Source organism: Mauremys mutica, chromosome 16 (assembly GCF_020497125.1).
Source record: "Mauremys mutica isolate MM-2020 ecotype Southern chromosome 16, ASM2049712v1, whole genome shotgun sequence".
Classification (NCBI taxonomy): Eukaryota; Metazoa; Chordata; order Testudines; family Geoemydidae; genus Mauremys; species Mauremys mutica.
The window spans coordinates 10,464,243-10,486,134 of NC_059087.1; the positions used below are offsets into that span (position 1 = coordinate 10,464,243).

At 44.4% G+C, this 21,892-nt stretch overlaps 1 long non-coding RNA gene across 1 annotated transcript in view; it reads right to left on the minus strand.

Moving 5' to 3' along the window:
• Positions 1 to 21,892, minus strand: part of LOC123351168 — a 55,064-nt gene that overhangs the window by 644 nt on the left and 32,528 nt on the right. The window contains exon 2 of the long non-coding RNA XR_006573944.1: positions 1,148 to 1,245. This is a non-coding gene — a long non-coding RNA (uncharacterized LOC123351168). The remainder of the gene's footprint in view (positions 1 to 1,147; positions 1,246 to 21,892) is intronic.

Below are 21,892 nucleotides of genomic sequence, written 5' to 3' on the forward strand. Positions count from 1 at the left end.
CATTAAGAGCAGAAATTCTAGTCCCCCTACTCTGGCTAAGCTATTTCCAACTGAAAGAAACAATGGGTTATCTATACAACAATTTCCACTACCTTAAGACAGAAGAACTTCATCTTCAGTGAAACCTGCCAGTACTAGTTATTGAGAGAATTCATTCTTCTACAGTGAAAATTATTCTGCAATAACTTTGACATTATTACAATTCAAGATATATAATTTTATGATAGATCAAAAGCCTAGGAAATTGTTGGGGGGAGAAGAGAATGAAATAGTCTCAGTTGAAATCAGGGCTATCATGGCATTAAAGGTTACATATAAAGAGTAAGGCCTTGTCTACGCAGAAGGAAACATTTGGCTAAACCAGGTTTAAACATGGTTTAAAAAAACACCCTTAGGATAACAAAGCACAGTTTGCATAACCATTATGGATGGGACACAACTGGTTTCTAAACATGGTTTGTAAAACTTTCTCCAGACCACACTGGTTCTTAGATTATCCCTTTATTCCAGCCAGAAATTCAGAGCCAGATTCTCTGTTCCTCCTGAGCTCTACTTACTGCAGACAATAAGCCACTTTTTCTCCCAACCCATATTCTGGGATTTACCCAGACCCCAAGACAAATTAGAGCAAATTCAGGGCTGCTCTAACCTCAGCTGCAACAGCCTCCTGGTGCCCTTTTAGTAGCCAACAATAGCCGTAGTGCAGTGCACGCACCCTGGATATGCCATCTAAGCCAGGGTTGGTAGAAGGGGGCAGGACAGAGCTGTCCCAACAGCTCTGTAGTGCTTAGGGAGCTCCCTCATGTTAGACTATTCGCTGGTTCTGTGAGATATACAATCCATTATTGATGCAGGAGCAATGTAAAGGGACTAGAGAGGAATACTGGTTTGGAAAAAAGGGATTTCCCCAGAGTGCTGATGGGACCTACAAGTGTGAGAACAGTCTGCGGCTTCCTTTATTATAAACCCATCAACTCATTGGCATAAAGCCTGCGCTACTAGGGATTCTAAAGTGCATGTTTGAGAGCCATTATGAGGGAGTCAGAATCCAGGAAAGTGGGCCTGAAAGGTAGGGAGAAAAAGGGTGAAGTCATAAGAATATTTTTCTTGATTAAATAGCCCTAAATGGGCATCTCTGTTTATTTACCTGTGTTCGCACTCCGCACTACTCCCTTTGCTACACAAATTTCTGTTCAAACACAGACCGGTCATTGCATCTGGAACAGCGAAGTTCAAATGCATTAGCTGCAAGACAAGGACACACAGGTATTTCAAACTATGTCATCATCAACACAGAGGCACAGTCATATTTCTGAGGGTGAGGAGATTGTTTTGTCAGATAGCAGCACATGGCAGTTCAGTAACATATTGTAGTGTACACTGCTAGAGCCATGCCTGAACATAAAAAGCAGAGTGATTTGTTTAGAGAATGTGTTTTGCATACTGTAAAGCTTTGTAGGTGAAATTCACCCCTTTGCAGAGGGGTAGCAGAAGACCCATGGACCACCTACATCCACTTAAAAGGGTTTCAGTCCAAAAGGTCTTTAAGGAGTGTGGCAAATTGCCGGCACTAGTATGATGGGTCTTGCGCTTTCTCTTCTTGGGTGTGGGGGGGTGTCAGGGCACTGTTTCTTGCCCCTGAACTGGGGTTTTAACTGCCCCACTAGTGTCCTAGAGGAGGAGAGTGGAGAGGGAGGGACTCGGGTTCCTTCCCCTGGGCTACTTCCCTCTCCTGCCTTCAGCTTGTGGGGGCTTCCTGCCCTCCCTCTGCACAAGCCAGGTGTCCCTTTACCTAGGGTCTTGGTCTTCTTAGCCCACCACAGCACTTCTCCAAATTTTCCTCTGCTTCCCTCCAAACTGTTTTCTGCTCCAACACCAATTCACTCTGCTCCAACTCCTCCAAACTGCTCTCTAGGCTCCCTTCTAACCCTCTCCTGCTGCCCTCTGGTCATGCTGTATCACAGGAGGCTTTGAGAGGACTTAGGTGCTAGTGCTTATATTGTCTGCTGGCCTTCATCTTGTCATGGTGATGGACAAACACTGAGATATCTAGAATAAGTTAGTGGATTAGAGACAGGCCCAAACCAAAACTGTGGAGAAGCGTGGATTCACACCCAGATCCAAACTTCACAGCAATATCCTATCTCTATAGCAGGCAGAACAAGAACTGTGGACACAAATAACTCCCTCCAAGCTTTGAAAAAAGCTCTCCTACAGATCCAAGCTAACTCCCAGGCCACAGGTAGAGGTGGCCCATCTCACAAATGGATTAGATCAGATGTTCTCTACCTGAGGGTTACAGCCCCCAATACATGCTAGGTGACTACTCTTACCATGTTGTTAAATGGGAGATGGGCCAGGACCAAGCTAGATGGGAGCAGGTGGAATAGGTTGAGAAATGCTATATCTAACACCATCATAGTATACCTTATACAAAGGTTATTCCAGGCTCACAATCACTGCAGATTGTTTCCTAGTTTTATCTTTTTCCTGCATATAGAAAATTATTGTATGGCACACTTTAAATGAAAGGAATGATACAGACACTTCATCACAGTGTTGATACAAGTTGAAGAACTGATTGCTATTTGGTATATTTGCCTGAGGAATGTAGAGGAAGACTGAAATTTTCCCTCTCTAATTTGTTACCTGACTCTAAATGTTCAGTAATTTCCTATCCTTGTGATGTGTTTTCCCCTTCATGTTATGATTTTTGTGTAGTTTGCATTATTATTTGCTACCAGAGAACAGAGTGCAGCATGCGATTTACCTTGCTCTCCATCTTCAAGACAGTTGTGAGGCTTCTCTTTCTCATGGAAATTCATAGATAAATCACTCAGCATGTTTGCTATTTAGCCCATGTATGTAATATTTCATTTTTATGATACTAAATTATATCATGACCTCAAGGCATGAGATGCAATAAACTGCATGATAGCCAACTTTTTATACTGGAGGCCTTCACTATTTCAGTATAATATAAATATTGAGCATATGAATTTCAGGGAGAAGGTCCCATTTAGGAAGATCAAAGAAGTCTGCTCATTTTAGAGTCACAGCCTATCATTAATTCACTCCACTGATAACTCCAAAGGGAAATCCAGGTAAAGACTGATGATGTCATAAGGCCTAATATTCTGCTTCAGTTCTCCCCTAGCATAGACCCATCAACCTTGCTATCTACAATTATTGTTGATAAATTATGTTCCACAGCAGGTAATCACGTGTATTGCTAGTGCTGATAGGGACAATAAAAAAGATGAACTTCCATGCACCTGCTAGGTGAGCATGACCTGATACCCTAGACAGACAACCACCATTGAGTCTGCTCAGAGAAGCGAGATGCACTCATTTTAAAGTGTCCCTCTAAATGTGGAAGTACCTAATCTGCCACCAGAGCTCTATCGGTCCAATAAAAGATATTATCTCACCTACCTTGGCTCTCTAATATCCTGGGACACGGCTACTGCTCACCACATACCTTTAGCAGTGTTAGCCAATATCATTAACACAAAACAGTGAAGAATGTGGGGGTTCGTACTGGTTGTCTGAAATGGGATGAATTCAACCTGAGTAATTCCACTGACCTTAGTCTACTAGGCACAGATGGCATTTCACTTTAACCGCTGACAGTGAATTAAGGACCAAATCCAGCCCCACGTCCATAGCTGCGGAAGGCCCAGGGGAATGGAACCGGTAAGGTTCCGAGCAAAGGGAGGTGCATGTGAGAGCATCATGCAGAGACCGTATACCCTTGAGTGGCCTGCACTCAGATTTCCGCAGCAGCAGTGGGAGCATGGGCCCCATGAATCACTGTTACACAATCCCTTGTCCTGTAAGGGGCTGAATAAGGGCATTCAGAGGCCAATCCAATCTTTTGGGCTGCAGTAGCCTTCTCAGAGCATCTCCAGAGTCACTTCATGGTCTGGTAGGGTAGATTTCCTGCCCTCACACTCTCTTACATATCTACCCAGCAAGAAAGTTGCTTTGGCAGAAAGTTTGCCTCTAAGTGCTGAGTCACACATCCCAAAAGTAGCAGAGGATTAATACATGTTATTTATTTTAATTTTGCTTATCAGGGGGAAAAATGTTTCTATTGCTCTGAAGTGGGACTTAGAGATGGTTGGAATGATCAGTTGCAGAGTTCTTAAAGTCTGATTGCTGGTGTGTTTCAGCTATTGTATGCTAAAAAGATTTAAGGGAAACGTGGCTTAGTGTTCTACACAAAGGAACTCCTGGGTTTTAATGACCATTGCACAACTCACCGCATGGCCAATTTGTGTTTGAGTTATTAAGAGCAGGTAACAATATATTTCAATAAGAGTGGGCTGAACTGAGCCCTGACATAACTCACTGATGCACTCCAGTTAAATAAATAGTTGCACTAAGAATGAATTTGACCCTATATATATATATATACACACACACACACACAAACAGAGTTTTCTTAATCCATATGCTGTGAAATTGCCCTTTGAATGGCATATTCTTATTATTTTTAATAATAATTTCCCATTTTTTCCAACCATTTTTCTATTCTTCAGTTGAACAGGCTTGGGAAGGATAAAAATAGAAACCACTCTTTTGCAAATAATAGCAGTTATTGTGTCCTTTTACCATGTTACTCAAGGTTGTTCCTGCAGTATTTTGAAAATCATTTTGCACAGATCCCAAATAACATCCAAATACCTCGATTTTTGATATTGCAATAGCAAGATTCAGTATGGAAATGACCTGCTGAGAACCTAAGGGAGAACTAATTCCTTTTCACTTGTCTAACTTGGGCTAAATTAGTGTGCTGTAATATTACAAGTAAAGCGCTAGAGAGGACAGAAACTCAGCTGATGTAAATTGTGTAGCACCTGTTAAGAGCTGCTGTAAAGAATTACCCAGAGGAAGTCTTAAGAACGGCCATATTGGGTCAGGATAATAGTCCATCTAGCCTAGTATCCTGTCTGACAATGGTCAGTACCAAAGGGAATGAACAGAACAGAGCAATTTCAAGTGCTCCATCCCCTGTTGTCCAGTCCCAACTTCTGGAGGTTGGAGGTTTAGGGACACCTGGAGCACAGGATTGTCTACCTGACCATCTTAGCTAATAGATCCATCAATGATTATCTTCCATGAACTTTCTAATTTTTTGGTGAACCCAGTTATACTTTTGGCCTTCACAACATCCCCTGGCAATGAGTTTCACAGGCTGACTGTGTGTTGTGTGTAGAAGTACTTCCTTTTGTTTGTTTAAAACCTGCTGCCTATTAATTTCAGCAGGTGACCCCTGGTTCTTGTGTTATGTGAATAACACTTCCCTATTCACTTTCTCTACACCACTCACAATTTCATAGACCTCTTTCAACCCTTCCCCCTTAGTCATCTCTTTTTCTAAGCTGACCAGTCCCAGACTTTTTAAATCTCTCCTTGTATGGAAGCTGTTCCATATCCCTGATCATTTTTGTTGCCCTTCCCTGTACCCTTTGCAATTCCAATATATCTTGGCTGAGATGGGTCAACCAGAACTGCAGGCAGTATTCAGAGTGTGAGAATAGTGGCATTATGCTGTTTTCTACCTTATTATCTGTCCCTTTCCTAGGGGTTCCTAACATTGTGTTAGCTTTTTTGACTGCTGCTACGCACTGAGGGGCTCTTTCATAGATTTCGGTTCCTCACCTTGATGTCACTATGGGTTGCAAGGCTCTAATTTGCAGTTCACAATGACAAACTTTGGAACTATGCTTCACATTCTTGAGCGCCATCTACTGGCACCATAACTATTTACTTTCTATACTGATCTAGAGCCATGCTGCGACTGCTCCATACAGCTCAGTGACTCTGCATTGATTTACGGCGTTGAGGCTCTGACCTACTGGCTTTAACTAAGAGATTGTCATTTGCCAGTAGCATAAGGCTGCCGAAAAGAGAGAGCCTTTGACTCAGTTCTCCACTGTAAAGGTCAGTCATTACAGACAGGGTGCCAAGCTCTGCCCTTTGATTCTGGTGTGCCTGGCCCAAGTTAAACCCTGAAGGGGGATGCTACTAGTGGATAACATTCCCCCCAACAGACAACCAGGTGCAGCAGAGCCTCACAACACCACATCCCTTCTGTCCAATCATCAATCAGGCAAAGCTCCCTCCCTCCCTGACCCATTTCCCTTTTCATCCCCTAACAGGTCCCCTCCCCTGGTCAGCACACATCTGGCAAAGGAGGGAGCGGCGGGTGGTGAAGCTGGCAGCTGAGTCACCCCCATCACTTTTACACTGGTTGCAAATTCCCCCTATGCAGGAATCTCCAGAACATTCAACAGTCAGTTTAAGTTCATTTTGCACTGTGTGAAAAGTGTAAAGAGAACTTAGCAGACTGAAGAACCCAGCTCTTTGAATCCAGGTCTGCGGATCTCTGCAGAGTCAACCATTACAAATGATTGAGGGCAGAGATGCAGCAAAAATTAATTGCTGGTAAAACTCCTCAGCTGCTCGTCACTCGGGTATATTTTCAAATTCCTAAGAAGCGTAGGAAGCAGCAGTAAAGTTTGTAGTTTATGCATGGATCTGTATGAACTAGGTTAAGCTATTGCTTTCTCTTTCCAAGAATTTGGTCAATTGAATCCAATTTTGAAAGCTTGGGAGAATAATTTCAAATATAAAGGATTCCCGACTCTTTCTGCGTCTTCACGCTCTCCTGACACTGGCATTATTTACCCACATGTTGCCAGTAATTAGGAGTTAGATTATAAACTAATAGCAAACCAACTTCCTTGGTTAATTTAAGGAGGTAAAAGGTCTAGGGAACCCTTGCAAATCCTGTTTTAAAGTGCAATTTTTTTAAACTAAAACATCCATTAAATGAACAGTAGCCCATACAGCCAGCGCATTTTATTCTTTGGGGAAAGAGTCAGTGTCAGCCATGTGGGCAGTCATTCCTAATGGTTAGAGCAGAATTCAGAGCCAAGCATCAGAGCTGGAGTCAGAGGCCAGGTGCCAGAGCCTAGGATAATGGTTAGAGCAGAATTCAGAGCCAAGCGTCAGAACTGGAGTCAGAGGCCAGGTGCCAGACCCTGGGATAATGGTTAGAGCAGAATTCAGAGCCAAGCATCAGAGCTGGAGTCAGAGGCCAGGTGCCAGAGCCTAGGATGAAAGCCAGTCAGGAACTGGATCGAGGGCTAGAACCAGTTTACCTGGAGTGAAGCAAGGCAGGAGCAAGGCTGGGTCCAAGGCTGGAAAAAGGCAGACGTTAACACTACCATGAGTTTGACCACCTTGCTGCTGGTCTTAAGAGCAAGTCTGATGATCCCCTCAGCCAATCGGGGAAGGGGGATTGGGCCAATCAAATGGCTCCATTTGGGCCCAGCCCTGCTCATCAGACTGCCTCGGGGGTAAGCCAGTGGATCGTTACTGCTAACAGTCAGTTTACAGTATGAAAATCAAAAACAAAGTGCCATCATCACATATTTTCTATATTCTTCAACATAGTGTCCATCAGTGTACTCGAAATATCATGAAAGTTGGCCTGTTTCACTGAACACTTTAAATACAATTCATGTGCTGTCAAAGACCATACACTGCACTGTGCGCTCTTCATACAGTATCGAACATATGTGGAAAACACACTGCTTTCCCCTCTGAATTTACAACAGTGTCAGCCAACAGTGACATGGTGCCAGCTATTCAGGTCTTTAAATAGATATTTATTCGTGCTTGCCTGTGGAGTTACCATAAGCCCCGAGAAAGGGCAGCCCACAGTTTTGCTGCCCAAGAAGCCGACCAAGTACCAGACTGTCACAATCTGGTCCCTGCTTTCCTCTCTGCTCCAGCATGAGGGGGGCTGCTCTCTCCATGGTGCTGTCATCTGCAGCGTATCTAGTCAGAGCAGGAGTATCGGGGGTGCTTTCCTCCCGCACCTTCCTCCCTTGCTCAGGTACCAAGAGTGCGCCATAATCTCACCCTGTATGATTAACAAGCCATCCAATGCATCTGAAAATCCATAAAATGATGACAGATGGCAGGGATGTCAAGAGCCAGTAAATGGGACTTGTTTCCTATCTGTTTATTCCTGGAAACAGCCTTGCCTTATAGTATTTGCTCATCCCCAGAAGACATTATTCTACTGCTGAAAAGGATGTTAGCTGCTGCAAGAGGCCCTCTTGGTGCCTGGCACGCTCGTACTGGCAAATGTCTCAAGAACGGATCGCTAATCCCACCCTCACAGATGTTGGTTGTCTTTTACAATGACAGCCAGGCCATATGTGGAGAGAACATCAAAAGGAAGCCTAGAAGGACAGGCAACGTGCCAACAAAAAGAATCCTTTTGGGCCATCAGGAAGAACAGAAGGCACTTGAAAATCCCACGATCTGTCGCTCTCCATCAGCCAATATTATATATGTAACCAAGTTTCTGAATATATAAACGAAGAAGTCATTCTGTTTGGGTATTTATAGGTTGGACATGATCTGCTGGCTTGGTGTTTTGACAGCTTAATCATGTGAGAGAAAGGAGGAGAGCGGGAAAACAACCCAAACCACTACACTAATGAGTGCTGGAAGGCATCAGGATTTTGCTGAGTGGCCCATTATTGGTCTTGCAATGTCAGCAAAGGGCACCCTCTATTAACAAACTGAAGCTGAATCCCTGCACAATAACACAGCAAGAGACAAAAATCTGCCAGAGTTCGCTTCAGGAGGGGGAGAGGGAAGACACATAAACCACTGAACTATAATAACGAAACCCCGTGTGCACTAGTGTTCTGTTTTCAGTAGGGAGCGATCTTCAACTCACGTGAGCAGCCAATGGAAGAAAAATGACTGGACTACTGCCATCGTTTATGTAAATGGCTGGCAACAAAGACTGCTGAAAAAGAACACCTAGACTGAGTTCACAGAATAAGCAGTTTAAAAATGTCACTAAAAGGAAGTGACCCTCCTTCTCTGTAAGTAGTTTTAGCTTTGGCCCCACAACCGTTCAGTCATCAACATCCTCTGGTGACATTTTCTGAATAAAGTCTTGTTTCATGTTCATTTATTTCCGATAATGTATTTCTGATGGGAGTTTGCGGGCTTGTCTAACACAGGGAGGTTAGCGTGCAGGGATGTAGAGTGTGAATTTGAAGTGTACTAGCTACTCTGCACTAGATCTCTGGGTGGACACTCTTACTGCGCACTAAGAGCGCCCTCACACATACCCTTCCAAAGTGCACTAAGATAACATGCACGCAGGCTCTCAGTGCACTGTAAGAGTGTGCACACAGGAAGTTAGTGCAGAGAAACGAGTGAGTTTTAACTTTATACCTTAGCTCACGGAGCACAAATTTCCCTATATAGCCAAGAGAAATGCAGCCTACATCACTAGCTGCTCTGCATTTGAATTCCAGGCTTCTGGAGAGGAGGTTTTCAACATTGATCCAGGTTGGCTAAATATCAAGGGCTAGCCTGTGCTCATGTTACAGACCGAGGGACAGCACAATGCCACTTAACATCCCGCTTAAATAGACTTTAGGCCATATGCTGCTCCTCTGCATAGGGGTTAATTTCACCCACAAATGAGCGCTCTCTCACACAAGTAGTCTTAGTGAAGCCACTGGGAAGTTGTGTGAATAAGTGCTCACCAATGAAAGTGTTGCAAAATCTGGACCGAAATTATTACATAAGTTCAAGCTTGGGCCATTTATTATAGTATTTTGAAGGAATTCTGTTGTGGAAATTGCATCAACCCATTGCAAAGTGGACAGAGAAGAGACATGGTTATCATGCTATAGGATACTATTAATTTATATATAATATGGATCATACAAAGCATTCGACATTGATGGTAGAATAGAGAGTTTGCATACTTCTGTTAGAATTAATTTGCAATGTATCCTGTTGGGTGAAATCTCATTGTTTTCAAGATCCAAGCCCAGTGTAAGGTGTAATAGACATTAAAATATATCTGAAAATATGTTGACAACCTGTCTCTCGTTGCCCTTGTAACTGTCTGGTGGCAATCACCCTTATGCACATTCCAACCTTAATTTCCTCTTGAAGCTAAAGACTATGAGAGTCAATAGCCCCATCCCAATAGGTAGGACATCTTGTCTGGGGATCATGAATTAAGCTAAAGCTAAAATATACAGTTCTCAGGAAAGGAAAACCCTGATGTTTGAAAGAATTTTCTTAGTTTCTCAAAACCAGAGACTCCCATAATTCACTTACGGATAAGAGTTCCATCTCTCTGAGTCTAGTGAAGGAGAACCCCTGCAAGGCAACAGATAAGAGTAACTGCCTCCTTTCCTGTGCAGAGTGTCCTATTTAGGGTGACCAGATAGCAACTGTGAAAAAAAGGGACAGGGGGTGGGGAGTAAGAGGTGCCTATATAAAAAAAAGTCCCCAAAAACGGGACTGTCCCTATAAAAACAGGACATCTGGTCACCCTAGAGTCCTATTGTATCTTATATGTTAAATAAGAACAAGAGGACTGGGGAAAAAATGTAGGTTTCAAACAGTTAATAGCTTGGCTGGAGACCCAAAAACCTGAATGTTCCAGAGGTCAAACTTCCTGATACCTCAAGAAGCCGTGTGTGTGTGTGTGTGTGTGTGTGTTCACCCCAACTTAGAAACTGTACATTTGTTTGCTTATGAATCTCATCTACTATGAATAATCTGTCTTGTTCCTCCATCTCACATTCTATAACAAGCCTCAAAAGATGTGAAGAGAAGAGCATTAGATATAATCAAAGAATGAATGGATCATGTCCACTGGATTTAAAAGCCTATAAGGGATTCTTTGTTTCCTTTTTAAATTATTGTTGCACTTCAGAAGTGATAGGCATTGTATAGCACAAAAACGGTATGTTGGAAGATATAAACACCTAGCCAGGGTATAACTTTGACATATTAAAAGAAATTGTTTTAAAAGGGGGATTCCAATTAATTGAGGCTAATTCTGAAAAGCAATCCATTAAATTAGCTAAGCTCTCCAACTAAAAGCACCGAAGAAATTTGTTACACGTGGATGCCAGCTCCTAGATATTAACAGGAGACGCAGTGAGATAGAGAGCTGAAAGCCAAGAGCTATTTGGCAAATGGCCAATAGAAATAAGACTGGGACCCCCTCCAACGAGTCCTAAAATCAAGGTATATAAAGCTGAGGTCATCACATTGGACCCCAGAACTAGCTGAACCCCTGTGGACAGCCTCTCCCCTCATCCAGGGTCACAGGACTAGGCAGTTTTTTCCAGCAGAAGAGTTTAAGCAGAGTTCAATGAACTCCCTCTCATCAGGTCACAGGATCAAGAACTGACTTACTTACCCCATGCAGAAGCAGAAGCTGCGGAATCCCCAGTGCAAGCAGATGCACAGACCAGCCATGTGGAAAGGATTCTTCCTCATCGCAGTGTAGAAGTAAGAAGTAGTAGTTAGATTTTCTTTGACAATTGTATTTCCTCTTCTGTTCTTTAACATAAGTAACTGTAGGTTATCTTGCTGAGTCTACACTCTTCAGTAAGACCTCAAGAAACCATATTTTAGATTTTAACTAATGATATATGCATTCCTGGAGCCCAAGCAATTGGCCTAAGAGATTTGAACTATAATGTTAAGCAATAGCTTCTGATATTCTAAACTTGTCCCTTTCAGACCAAAGCATTCAAATAGCAGGGACCACACTCTTGAAAGTGCCTTATAGACAGGTGCATCCTTACCCCTTGGAGAAATACTGGAGGTGTGTTAGGTACTAAAGAACTGACGATTAATGTCATAAATAAGTATAAGAAGAAATTTACGTGATTAGCATTGTTCCTTGGCATAGCTACTAAGTCTCAGTCATAGGTACCGTGACCCTCTACTGGAGCGCCTCCTACTGTCCATTCTGGGGAGGAGCTCTTCCAGCCTGGCTCTCTCTTCTTGCAGTTCCTCAGCCCGGTGTTTCTCTCTGTCGCTTTTTGGCCCCTCTCTTGCCCTTCAGGAGCTGCCGCACCTCATCTTCAAGGCTTAGCCATCCAGCCAAGTCACAAGAGTCCTTCCCTTCTGGGGTATTATCACAGTTTTCCACACTGTCCCAGGGAATCTTTAAATCCAATGTCCTGGCCAAGCCACTCCCTCAGTGGCTGGAACAAACAGACCAGACAGTGTTTAAGTTTTCTGCCCAGATTGTGACACTCATTCAGTGGCTTGTAGGGGAACCCAGGCCCACCCTCTACTCTGGGTTCCAGTCCAGGGCCCTAGCTCCAGCAGTGAAGGTCTGGGGAATCACAAACTGTCCTGCCACTCTCCTGGACTATTTCCTACCTTGCCTATCCCAGGCTGACATTCTCCACCCTTCTAGCCAAATCCCTATCCTCTGGGTCTGCAAGACAAAGCCCTCCTTTTGGATCCAAATCCCTTTCACTCCCTTGTCCCAGGGGAATGACTGCAGTCCTCTTCCCTGCAGCCCTTTCTGCTACCAGCTCCCTCGTTTACAGAGGCCCAGTCTGTTCCTGCATGGATGAGCTTCCTTTAATTAGGGCTTTCCTCTCAGCTTAAATATTACACACACACACACACACAGCCTAATAGATTAATTGGCCCATCTGGCCAATGATAACCCTTTCAGCACAAGTGTGAGGAGCACACCGTATCACACTCACAGTCTTCGACAACTGCTTTCAGGACTGTATTGGTATGTTCAGAACATCCCTAGAACATTGTTTGAGTCTACACTCTACTGATGCCCTGTTGATTAAATACAGATGTGGTTCTGGGCGAATTAATAAACTGAGTGTGTTGGGGTCACCCTGCAAGTAGTAACCAAGGCTGGTGGAAGCCAGAGAGTGGCTGGTGTGTTGCTGACAGGCTGCTGGGGGTCAGAGCTGCTGGACCACGGCTGTGGTTATACACAGACATTCAGGGTGTGAGTGGCCCAGGTTGGGAGCCACAAAAAGCAGAGCATTGTGAAGCACCCAAGGTTGAAGGGCAGGTGGTGACACAACCCCATCCTCATTGGTCTGAATTCCAGGATTTCACCCTGGAATGTGACAGCGATTTTTGGAAAAAAGTGACCCATTTTTCAGAAGTGACGGACACTTACGGCTATGCCCACTCTGCAATAAAAGGCGTGTGGTGGCCTGGCCATGGCTGGCCCGGCTCCACTGACTTCAGCTCACAGCGCTCAGGCTACGGGGCCCAAGTGACTGCGCGGATGTTCAGGCTTGGGTTCAAGCCCAGGCTCTGAAACCCTGTGAGGTGGGTGATTCTCAGGGCCCGGGCTCCAGCCTGAGCTGGACTGTCTATACTGCACCTTTTATCCCTGCAGCCCAAGCCCCGTGAACCCAAGTCAATTATCCCAGCCTCTGAGACTTACGGCCATGGGTTTTTTACTACAGTGTCGAGATCCCCTTTAGGAGCCTAAGTCCTATTGACTTGTACTGTGGAGTAATCAATAGCCAATAAACACAGAACCCACCCACGACATTTTTACAGAGTCAATTCTCCGAGATGAGCCACTCTTCAAAAAGACTAATAAATATTAAAGCTTTGCTACCATCAGAGTTTTGCCCTAAACTAAAACAAAAGATACTTATGCAGTTAAACTTACACAGATGGAAATCTCCTGTGATGACATTTCACTATACAGAAAACATGGTGTGCTCAGAATGCAAAATTTCCTCTCTAGCTGGTGTTTGAAACATGCAAACAAAAGTCCTAGATACATGTTGTAGCCTTCAAAGAACTCACACATGCATTTAAATCCATTCCACACCTTCAAAGGATGAAACTGTAAAATACATAATCTTCCATTCATTATTAGGAGGCAGATCGGGTGGAAAAAGCTGAGCTGAAAAGGTGGCCATAAAATAACTTATTTCGCTTGTTCGATTCTATAATACAAGAATATAGATAACAAAGTTCTTGTTCCACTGAAGCACACTGGGAGAAAGGAAGATTATGGAAGATAAACATTCAACAAAATTCAGAGTTTTACTTTGCATGCCTGTCATTCCTCTAATGATTGAAATTATATATTCCTCCCAACCTCAGAGATCCAGCTTATTGACCCCTTTTTTACTGCACACTACAGAATATACTGGGATTGAGTCATCTTTGCAGTCACAGGCAGATTTAAGAACTTCAGCCTTTCATTATATTTTTTTTCTCTGCAGAGGAAAATATATATATATATATCTCCAGCCCTTCAGTTCCGTTAATGAGTCCGTTTGATTCAGGAGAGTGGAAAGTACAAATAAATGAGAAGGAGAGACAGAAGGATGAAGGTGTTTCTTTCAAAACAGGAGATCTATGCAACTACATGGCATAGAAATAAAAGAAGTGGCCGGGTAATTACACTGTACGTTAACATCTCAACCAAACATTAAGGACTTGAATTCTTGATCTCCTCTGAATGAGACTCAACTGGATTCTTGAAAGGCAAACTCTGGGCTCCTGGCACCCCTGCTGCCAGCATAACTCTCAGCAGGCAACCCCCAGGGTTGGGATATGCATCCAGAAAGGCCTTGGTGATGGAATCAGGGTTGCTGGAGCCAACCGGTGCCATCTTAAAAGTGGGAGTGATTAGCCCAGGAGAGGGTCGGTGCCAGGAAACGTGCGGATTCTTTGCACGGCGCTGTAGATACATACTGTGCATACTCACTGCAACCAAACTCCCCGAGGAGCCTACCGTATGAGTCCAGGACACTATAAAACAGAACACACACAAAGTTGGGGGGGATTGTTATATAACTGGGGCATGCCACAGGACCAGTAGGTCTTCAGGCAACTGTTCCAAGTGCAACGTGAAAGAAAACAATGAGCCACAAGGGCGCAGAAGAAACAAAAGCAATGGCAAGGTAAGGTGGTGTGCAGCAGCAGGAGCGAGAGGAAGGTGTAGGATGAGACAGGGCAGACCGAGAGCTGGGAAGGGCCCCTTTTTAAGATACAAGTATGAATAGCTTGAATATGGTGTCGAAGGTGTGCAGAAGCCAACAACATGGCTAGGGAACTGGGCTGGAAATCAGGAGACCAGAATTTTACTCCCCTCTCTGCTGCGGGCCAGCTGGGTGAACTTGGGTAAGTCACACCCACTTTGTGCCTCTATTTCTCCTCTAGCCCTTTGTCTTGTCTATTCAGATTGAGAACTCTATTGGGCAAGGACTGTCTCTTATGTGTATGCATGGAACCTAGGGCACACGGGCCCTGCTATCAGCGAGGTCCTCTAGGACAGTGGGTCTCAAACTAGGGCCGCTGCTTGTTCAGGGAAAGCCCCTGGCAGGCCGAGCTGGTTTGTTTACCTGCTGTGTCTACAGGTTCGGCCGATCGCAGCTCCCACTGGCCGCAGTTCGCTGCTCCAGGCCAATGGGGGCTGCGGGAAACGGCGGTCAGTACGTCCCTCGGCCCGCGCCACTTCCTACAGCTCCCATTGTCCTGGAGCAGCGAACCACGGCCACTGTGAGCGGCCATCGGCCGAATCTGCAGACACGGCAGGTAAACAAACCGGCCCGGCCCGCCAGGGGCTTTCCCTGCACAAGCGGCGGCCCTAGTTTGAGAACTCCTGCTCTAGGAGTTACTGTAATACAAATAAATGACAGACAGCACTGGAGCAGCGGAAAAGGACTGAGACAACTACTTTCTCACACGCAGAGCAGGATTCCCCTCCAGATAAATACTGAGGCATCACAGCAATGCCTGTACTGCAAGTGCCTCTGCTCGACTTGTTTTTCAGCTAAATACAAAGGCTCCATTTGCCAGAGTTGTGAATAGAGCACCCTTGCTGGAACAGTAGTTAAAGGAAAAGAAGGAACATGCCTATCGAGGAGGAAGAATTCTGCACAGAAGATGGGGAAGGAAAACAATCATTTTTAAAGCAGCCATATGAAAAATAAACCTACTCTGGCTTTGAGCCGAGATGCACCCAGGCATACTTAAAAGAAACAAGTCATTTTAATTAGCTTTTCTTGGACTCATGAGCTTGTGGGGCTTAGGGGTGCTGGAGAATAGAGAAATAAATACCTATAAACCTAAATGAAGTGCAAACTGGCCCTGTTGCAAGCTCTCTCAGCTCTGCTAATAATCACTTTCAACAATGCAAATCCACAGTGACCTCTGTTGTTCCTTTCATATTGGAGATTAAAGCATGGCGCGCTCACATTGCTGCTGCTGAGCATGCTGTGTGAACAGGGAAATCAATGACTCCTTCAGTCCGGTAGAGTGTTATCAGCAATGAAATAATTAATTTCAATTCAACTATTTAAAAGGAAGATGCTGTAAACAGAAAAATGCCCTTTTCTGAAAACACGAGGCATATGGAAGATGTTACTAACCTCTCTGTTCATTACACTAGATGCTTTTTATTGCAGAAGTAATGTTAAAGGGGGGTTTCCATATTCTTTCCTGCCCAAACATTTCCTTAATGCACTTAATATTCATCATTTAAGAAAAACTGAAGTGGCTGCTTTGGTGGCCACTTTTTACCACCTCACGTTCCTGGGATAAGCTATGGTTCTTCAGGAGTAAGCATCTCCAGCACATGCTCCTGGAGGTCAGTGCTCATCTGTCTTGATGGCTTGTCACCTCGTTTCTTGCAACCAAGTGCTTTCGTTTTTAATGTTCTGGGAACTGGCTCACAATACATTTTCGGGACCCACCAGCACCAAATCACATGAAAGCTAAACAGTGGGGTTCTCCACAGAGCCTGCCCAGGAGGGCATCAGTAGCTTCTCAAACTGGCACGGTATTAGAGCAGAAGGGTGTAGGGGGCCGGGAGTGCGAGGAGGGCTCCAGGCGCCACACGGCTCCGGCCTGGCCCCCGACCTCATCCCCAAGCGGCGTGGCTCTGGCCCGATCCCGACCGCGGCCGGCCGGGCGGTGCGAATCCGGCCCAGTCCCGACCTCAGCCGGCCGGGCGAAATGGCTCCAGCCCAGCCCCTGGGCCCGGCCAGCCGGGGAGCATGGCTCCAGCCCGGCCCCAGCCAGCTGGGCGCCCCGACTCTGGCTCTGGCCGAGCGCCCCGGCTCCGGTCCCAACCCCGGCCAAGTGGCCCGGCCCAGCCCCGGCCCGGCCCCCATCTCCAGGCAGCGCGGTAAGGGGGCAGGGAGCATGGACGGAGTGTTGGATAGAGGGCAGGGGAGTTGGATTAGTGTCGGGGCAGTCAGAGGGCAGGGAACAGGGGGATTTAAGGGTTCCGGGGGGGGAGGCTGTCAGGAAAAAGCAGGGGTTGGATGGGGCGGCAGGGGGCAGTCAGGGGACAGGGAAGGGTGGTGGATGGGCACAGGGGTCTGGGGGGGGGCTGTCAAGGAACGTGGGGGGTTGGATGGGGCAGGAGTCCCGGGCGGGGCATGACCCCCCTCATGGGGTGAGGAGGAGGGAACCAGTTGTTAATATTTTGGCAGCTCATCACTGGCTACAGCTACTTCTGCTACTCCACCTAAAAATAGTCCGGGTACTGTGCCTGGTAGAACTCAGTGGTTCCTGTTTCACAGACACCTCTAGATTGGCTGTTCTGTCTGAAGGGGTGATAAAGTTGTAGTAATGGCTGAGGTACCTCTGGGTTCTGCTTCTGGCAGCCAGTGGGGAAGGAGATTGCACATGCCCTGGCTTCACAGGGGAGGTTATATTGACCCCCACTTTCAGACCCACCCTTCTTCTCTGTCCCCAAAAGTCATCCTCCATGCTGCATAGACAAAGGGTCGTGCGTAGGGTTTGGTGTCCCTCTGCACAGACAGACCCCCAATCACACAGCAGAACTGCATTAACTTGAGCCTTCCTAGATAGCAGGGCTGGCTTGGAGCAATATTCCACTCATTATAAGCAAATGTCCATCATTTGATTCTTCTCCAGGCTCAGTGCATCTCTGAAGGTTAAAAGTCAACAGCAGTAGAACCTGGAATTCAGCCAAGGTCTTGTGTGTTAGGGTCACCGGCCTCTCCAAGGGAGACTTTTCATTAATAATTGTTTTCCTTTTATGCTGCGCCAAGCTGCTAAATGGTGATAAGCCGTTCAAGATGTAAAGAGAAACAGGGCAGTATGTCTGAAAAATAATAAGGAGCTGCATAATTTCTCTCTCTTTTGGACACATTAGTCTGTATTTGAGATTTATAAACAGCTGCCATGCTTACTGCACAACCAATTCAATTTGGTGACCACCTACCTTTATCTACGTCAGGTATAGCTACAGTGCCAGTATAAAACATTTAAGCACTGAATATGCTGCACACAGCATACAGTGTAGATTAGATAGATGATCGGAATACACTCAGCTTTTTAAACAGTGCAGGTAACTAAACAGTGGAGGAGTTTACCAAGGGGCATTGGACCTGAGTCTTATTTATAGTGCGTGTAATGTAATTTACACAGCCAGAGAGGTGTAAAGTGGCTTTCGTGCAATGAAAATCTTAGAGATTTTAAATCAAGACTGGATGTCTGTTTAGAAGAATAATTCCTAGCACTGCAGTGAATTGCTTTGGTGGAATTCAATGACCTGGGTTATCTTTGGTTTCCTCTAAAGCAGTGGTTCTCAACCTTTTTTTTTTTCATGGACCACTTGAAAATTGCTGAGGGTCTCGGCGGACCACTTAATGATCTTTCCAAATGTTGTTTGTACCGTTAGCTAACTATTGTAAAGCCCTTTGGATAAAATTGGTTTTTTGTTCTACAAATAAAAGCACACAACTCATATTTTAATATCAGTAGTCGTACCTTTCTAATGGGATGGATTCTAATGCGATGGATGTGCCCTCTCTCCCCTGCCGTGGCAGCCCCTGAGCTGGGCCTGGGAGGGGGGAGTGTCTCTCCCCCAACACAGCAGCCACAGAGCTGAGGCTGAGAAGGAGAGCCTTCTCTCCCTGACAGCTGCAGCCCTAGAAAGTCGCCTTTTTCTCTGGCTGCTGCAGCCCTGCATGTCCCAAATTCCCCACACCCCCTCTTCTCACCCCTGTCCCCTCCCAGCTTCCCCCTATTCCCCTCAAGGCCACCACCTCGCCTTACATGTGCATCTTCTCCAGGGTCCAGGCACCTAATTAGTGGAGCCACGCCTGCACAGTTCCACTAATTAAGTGGGTGGCCCTTCGTTCTCTCGTGTGCAGCTTCCCAGGTGTACACCTTAGAGGGACCTATCACGGACCATCTGAATGGAGCTCGTGGACCACTGGTGGTTCATGGACCACAGTTTGAGAACCTGTGCTCTAAAAATCACTTCAGGCCTTAAAATCTATGACTCAACAGGAATCAAACAAGGAAAATACAATAGGGGACTCCAGTATAGGGCTTTAGGGCCTAGACGTGGGTGGTCTAGTCAGAGAGAGTATTTACGTATGATTTTAGCCCCTTTACCTATTTGTGAATTATTCTAAGGTTTTGAGATTTACGAACATACATGCTCGCTATTCAAACATTTTCAGCCAATAGGTTCTTTACCAACTATTTGCAACTTACAGTGAGAGACTGGTTGCCTACACCACACCTCATTGTTATTTTCATGCAAACTGAATGACTGACAGAGTTATGTAAACAAGAAGAGGAGCTGAAAGCTTTCCAGGAGCCAGGTGAATCCATCAGGCACTAATCACCACACAAAGCTATTTACACTGGTACTCATGAGGCTCAATTTCTGGGTGAAGTTCAGAGGGCTAACACAAAGCTTACGTACCACTTAAATCTCTCTCAAGATCTATTTTAAGTACATAACTGGGGCATAGGTGGTGTATAAGCCTTGCATGGACGCTGTTCACAGGGTTAGATTTCATACACTGGCAAACAAAGTTAAATCCTCTTCTACAAGAACAAGACCTGGGTAAGTTAGAAGGTCGGGAGCTGGATTTAGACCTGACAGCCAGAGCACTTTTCGAGGTCAACCAAGACGGCAGCCTATTACAAGTGGAGTGATATATAAAAAGGTATCTGTAACAGCCAATCTTTTACGTGCATCTCCGACCACTCCCAAAGTTCAGAGAACCTGGAATTTCAACAAACAGCTAACTGAATTGAGATTTCTCCAGCGTGGCTCATAATCATCAATGAACAAAAATCTGACACTGGGCTATTGCTGACTTAGGGTGAAGTTGTGCCCCAGTATGGATAAATCAAGCTAATACTAAAGTTCTGCCCTTCGGAGCAGAATCTGCCTCTTCCATTTCCCTTCTATTAAAATACAAAACCAAAAAACACCTATTAGATCAAAAAGATGCATTTCAGCAAGTTAACAGAGCCATAAATGTTGTAGCCCTGTTTCACATTTCCTGCTTTCTGCAAAAACTATGGAAGCCTTAAAAATTCAAAAAAAAAAAGGGCTCTTTAAATTTTGTCATTAGGGAGAAAACTTAGGACAGCAGAGTGGACTTGTCGCTTAATAATAATGGATGACAAACTGAAATGTTTATTTTCAAAATTACTTTAAATAAAATCCACACCCAACACAGAAGCCAAGTAGAGATATTTCATTTCCATCAGGATTCTAATGCCAAGATATTGAAAAGTGAATAGTGCAATTACTTCCTGAACTAGTGCTGCTTCACCCAGAATTTCTGCTAATGTTTTTGTGGATGAATAGTCCTTTTGATCTACATCATCCAGACAAGATCTTTTCCTGCCTTGTGTTCTTCTGCCAACAACTTTCCCCTATAGTATGGGTTAACCTGCCCCACCCATTATACCCCTTCAAATGTGCCCCGCAAATCAAATCTTTCTTTTCATAAGATCTTTGATAAGCATTTGCTGAGTTCAATCATCTCCAGTATTTTTTCTTTGCTTATGTTCTCTATCAACGATACTTTCAGAATTCTTCTAATACCACAATTTGAAGGACTGTAGCTTATTATCGATCGCTTGGATATCCATGTTTCACATCTGTAATTTAACACAAACCAAAAGTAAGTTTTTAAGAGTCAGAATTTAGTCTTCAGATTTATCTCTCTTCTCATCAGATGATTATTCTTCCAGAACATCTCTTTCACTCTTACTATTCTGGAGGTGACTTCAATATCCAATGTTCCATCTTTTGTAATTATGTTTCCTAGGTAGCAATATTTTCTCACTTGCTGTATGGCTGTCTCATTCATTGGAAGCTTGCATATTTTCCCAAATCCTTGCATACCATAGTTTTTTTTCTTGTCGTTCAACTTTAGACCATATTCTTTGCCACATTCATACATATAATCTCCACTAACTTCACCAGACCTTCTTCTGAATCAGCCAACAGTGCTGTCATCTGCATAGCGAATGTTATTCACCCATTTTCCATTCATTTTAATACCTTCTTCTGTTTCTTCAATTAATTTAATCAAATATGCACTCTAAATGTTGAATAAAGTTGGTGACATCATACAACCTTGTCTCACTCCTCTCTTGATCTCTATTAGATTCTCATTTTCTTTTCTATTATAATCACCTTCGGATTCCAGAATAAATTGATTTTGTTTCTTGGCATTTGTATCCATCAACCCTTACAGACCTTCCTATGTTAAGCAATTTGTACTGGTAGATTCTGTCAAATTCTTTCTGGAAGTCTGCAAAAACCCCACAAATATATTGTTTTCCCCATTTCAATTGGTCTTTCTAATATGAACTTCAAGTTCATAATGCCATTTATTGTGCCCTTTCCGCATTTGAAGCCGTATTGTTCTTAATTTATTTGTTTATCAATCTTTTCTTGTATTCAGTATTGAACAACTCACAAAAGTATCTTAGAGATGTACAGTATTAGGCTGATAGTTCTATAGACTTAACAATTCATAGCATTTTGGGGAGGGGGGCAATTTGGATACAAACAGAAGTCTATTGACAACTCTCCTGTCTCCGACTTATTCTTTATTATCTCTGACAGGGCTTTCAAAGCTTCATCCCCTATACTTTTTTAACAATTCAGCCAGTTATTCCATCACAACGTACTGCTTTTCCATTTGGAAGTCTCTTTATTGTTGCCATGATTTCTTCATCCATTATCAGCAGGCTTTCTTGATTA